The sequence below is a fragment of the Vicia villosa genome, linkage group LG2 (assembly GCF_029867415.1).
Source record: "Vicia villosa cultivar HV-30 ecotype Madison, WI linkage group LG2, Vvil1.0, whole genome shotgun sequence".
Lineage (NCBI taxonomy): Eukaryota > Viridiplantae > Streptophyta > Magnoliopsida > Fabales > Fabaceae > Vicia > Vicia villosa.
In genome coordinates this window covers 180,525,204-180,530,026 of record NC_081181.1, presented here as the reverse complement: position 1 = coordinate 180,530,026, position 4,823 = coordinate 180,525,204, and the positions used below count along the sequence as shown (strand labels likewise).

At 28.9% G+C, this 4,823-nt stretch overlaps 1 long non-coding RNA gene across 1 annotated transcript; it reads right to left on the bottom strand.

Annotated features, from left to right (window-relative positions):
- Positions 1-2,325: 2,325 nt before the first annotated feature.
- LOC131647580 (uncharacterized) lies at positions 2,326-4,425 on the bottom strand. The gene is made up of 3 exons (XR_009297870.1): positions 4,370-4,425; positions 4,112-4,256; positions 2,326-2,498 (listed from the first exon to the last, which is right to left on the bottom strand). It is a non-coding gene; the product is annotated as an uncharacterized LOC131647580 (long non-coding RNA).
- Positions 4,426-4,823: the final 398 nt, after the last annotated feature.

The window sequence follows — 4,823 nt, the reverse complement described above, 5'->3', positions numbered from 1 at the left end:
TAATTACAATTTAAAAAAATGTTATTTTATAGCAAAAATTTATTCAAAAATAAAAATAATAATAATAATATTTAATTCTTCAAAATAAATCATATTAGTTTCCACATATTGTTTTGATTTAATTATAAAATATAAATATATTAAATTATTATAATAAAGTAGTTAAAAATTTTAACTATTCAAAAGTATAAATATAATTATTTCTTCAAAGTAAAGGATATTATTACAAGTATTCAAAAAAATAAATTATAATTAATATTATTTGTTTCCTAAATATTTTATGTTTAGATTTATGATTTTTTTGTTACGTTTTTAAAGAAATAATTACACTTTAATAAATTTTATTTTATAGAAAATATTTATTCTATAATAAAGGATATTAATTTCCATGTTTTAATTTAATTATAAAATATCAATATATAAAATTATTATAATGAAGTAGTTAAAAATTATAACTATTCAAACATATAAAGATAATTATTTCTTCAAAGTAAAGGATATTAATTATAACTATTAAAAAATATATACTATAACTAATATTATTTGTTTCCTAAATATTTTATGCTTAGATTTATGATTTTTTTGTTACGTTTTTAAATTAAATTTTACAATGTTATATATTTTATGGTTAAATTTTTTTATTTTTAAAATTAAAAATAGATTCAATGATTATATTTTATTAATAAATATTTTCTCTATACATAATTATTTAATACAAATTTAAAAAAGTCATAAAAAATAATTACACCTTATAGAAAATTATAATTCATAATAATTATTATTCTTATTGCAGTGACTAAACATTAAATAATTAACAATTATTATTATATTTCATAATGGTTATATTATATTATATTATATTATACTAAAAATAATTATTAGAATATTTCGGTTACTATTATAATAATAATTACTCATATTGTAGTTACAAAACGTTATAGTTTTTAATGACTGTTTTTAATTACTAAAATTATGGTTACACTTTCTAATCAGATTTATTATCCTATTTATAGGTAAAATCTCACACATATATATATATATATATATATATATATATATATATATATATATATAGGAGCATATCAAGTGAGAGCATTTTATAATGAGAGATGAGAGGAATAAATATTAACCATTGGATTCATCAAGAGAGAGAAGGTAATAGCCACATTAATGCATTAATCTTCTCTCTCTTGATGAATCCAATGGTTAATATTTATTCCTCTCATCTCTCATTATAAAATGCTCTCACTTGATATGCTCCCATATATATATATATATATATATATATATATATATATATATATATAAATACATAATTTGTTGTATGGATTTTGTAGAGTTATTGTATACAATTTGATTTGATTGTAGGTCTTCATATTTGGCTGGCCTCCTAACATCTCATATATGATATGTATATACTTTTTAATTTTATATTAGTCTTCTTATATGCTACATATTTTTTGATTTTGTATTGTTACTAATTTGTATCAAGAAGTGTCCAGCTAATCTTTTACTTTTGCTCTCTAAAGTATTAGGGGGGTAACACCTCTAATGTTATTTGTGTTTAATTTTCTCTTTGAGCAAGTATCTATGAATGTTAATTATATTGATTTTCACTATAACTTATAATTTGTAAAATTTTACAAAAAGTTATTATTATTACTATTATTATTATTATTATTATTATTATTATTATTATTATTATTATTATTATTATTATTATTAATATTATTATTATATTATTGGTTGACGTGTTATTTGGAGCCGCCTCTCACGCCACACCTCTATATGTTTTTCTCTCATAGTTTTTTTCTCTCATTCTTATCACTTTATTTTTAGTTAGTTTATCTCCCTTCACACATCCATATAAAATGAGATGATGAATTATATTAATTTTTCTTATTAACAACATTATTATTATTATTATTATTATTATTATTATTATGTTTTAAAAGAAAATATCAATCAATTTATTTACAATAATTAAATATCACACATCTGAATTAAAGGTCACATTCTTTTTATTTTATATTATTGATTTATTTAATAATCATTCTTATCGTTTTGGTTTCCACAATGACAAAAAACTATTTTTAAAATTCCCTTTAACCTTTCTATTTCAATAAAATTAATGATCATATATTTTTATTATTATAACACCTTTTGAACACATAGCTATACATTAGTTGTTGATTTTGCAACAAATATAAAAAAAATTAAAAAATACATATCTTAATATGTATTTTGTAACACCCCATACATAATTGACTAGTATATTATGCATGAAACGTTAAATATTGATATTGAGTACATACAAAAGCCGAAGATAAAAGATGATCCATATAAAATACAACATGAGATTCTAATAAGAATTACAAAACATGTATCTTCAATGGATCTGCACAGCAGAAAATGAGATCTAACGAGGTCTCCGAGCCATCACCACTTCCAAATCTTCAGTCTAAACCTGCTACTGACCAAACGCTACTAAACTGCACCTGAAAAAAATATAAGTTGATTGGGGTGAGATTACTAAATCTCAGTGAGTCCCCCTATCATACGGGTTCACTCGGTCCTACAAGGTACATGCAATCAAACGGATCCGCCGTGGATCCGGGGTTTACCTCACGGCCAGGTACAAATACACAACAAGGACAATATCACCATTAGAAGTCCCGTGGCTAACCAATGAGATATCATTAAACACACAAACAACACACAAGTATGATGTTGCTAGTACAACCATGTCACCATGATTGTACCAGCCCACCGGTGAGGACCTAATGATATTGCCTATGTGGCATCACTAGGGGTGAATAAACAAGTGATCTTACCGACGTGGTATCACCATCTCACCGTACCAACATCCGATGTTTTCCTGCTAGAGGAAATGCCTTTTTCAGTACATGATGAGTATACACCAGATCATTCCCATCAAGCACTAGCATTTCCTTGGTAACACGATGAGTATACACCAGATCATTCCCATCGAGTACCCACATATCTCATACCGATCAATGAGTATACACCAGATCATTCCCATTGAGAGCGGTGAATATGCCCAGCTATCCCTTCCCACCAATGAGTATACACCAGATCATTCCCATTGGCGGCCATCCACGGAGTATACACCAGATCATTCCCGCGTGGAGGGGGACATAAAGATGACGACATACGCAATGAGTATACACCAGATCATTCCCATTGCGTACTCGTTAATGCACAAAATCACAACATACATGATGAGTATAAACCAGATCATTCCCATCAAGTATGCATATAATCATATCCGAAAGTTCGACCAGAACAAACATAAATCAAGTGATCATTGTCACACAAATCATCAAGCCATAATAGCATTTATCATCATAAAGCATTCAAATTTGTCCTACATATTCATACCACTAGTATACAAGTGATAATATAATGCGTATCATGTTCTACAACATGGTTTCACAAGTCTCGAAGGACAACAGAGGTATTCAGCTCCCTCTACAAGACTGAATTACTCTTGGGGTAAATTTCACAAAATTCCGTTTACCACATTCGTCTGAATGGGTGTCAGATATATCGAAAAATAATATTTAGGCACCAAGGCTAATTTTCCTAGATAGTACACTTCATTAGCTTTCCAACGATATAAAGTTTGCGCAATTTCGATACCCGAGCCGAAAGTTACGAATTTCTGAAGTTTGCTGATTTTTGCACTTTTGCCCAGGGTAACCGGTTACCCAGAATCCAGTAACCGGTTACTGGCATGAAAAATGCCCAGAAACGCAAATTTACACAGAGTAATCGGTTACCCAAATACCAGTAACCGATTACCCTGAAGCAGAATCAATTTTCTGCATTTTTAAGGGTTCTAAACCAGTCCCAATTGCTCTAAATTGGTTCCCTGCATCACTAACATAATCCCAACGAATTTATAACAGGTACATATTCAGAACCACCAACATGCAAAGGCTTATAGCAAAAGAACACATTATGTACTAATTAATCAAGCATGCAACAACAATCATCCAATCACTGACACATTCAGGCATGTCTCACTAACCCATTCAACATGTAATTAATCCCCATTCCTACCCAAGTCCTATCTAATGGAACTCACCTTGCATCAATGGAGCTTTGGATGATGAACATGCTGCAATTGAGCTCCTAACTTGACCAAAACTTCAACCCCAAACTCATCAAACCCGTAGCCCTTTCTTCTTCACATTCAGCATGCATGTCCCAACTTCAAACTCGTTTTTCTCCTTCAAAACAGAAGCTATAAATGCGAACCGTAGGTGCAAATCAAAGAGAAATTCGTTAGCTTTCCAATGGGACCAGAATCGTTACGATCGGAGTTACGAGTTGAGAGATATACCTGATTTAGTGGGGGCTGCACCATTGTTGCGAAAATGCACTTGCTTCATGAGTTCTTCTCTTGCTCTTAAGTTGTTCTTTCTTTCTTTCTCCACAAATTCTGATTTGCAAGCCAAACAAGTCCTTAAGTCCATGCAATAGAGTTAAATGTCTCTTGTGCCCCTCAACTAAGCCAAAATTACCACTTTGCCACTTAGTTCCATTCTAACCAATCCTCTTTGTTTCTAACCACTCCACTAATTCTTCTAATAATCATTCTTAGATTAATAGGGAATAAGACCAATGATCTCTCTCTAATTACCATTTACTCATTTAAATGATAATTATCGGTGTCAAAAGATCGGGATATTACATATTTTACAAAATTAAGATTAAAAAATAAAAGGACTTACAAATAAATGGTTTAAAATATGTTTATGATAGTTTTTTTTCTTTTCTTTTATCATTATTTTCTT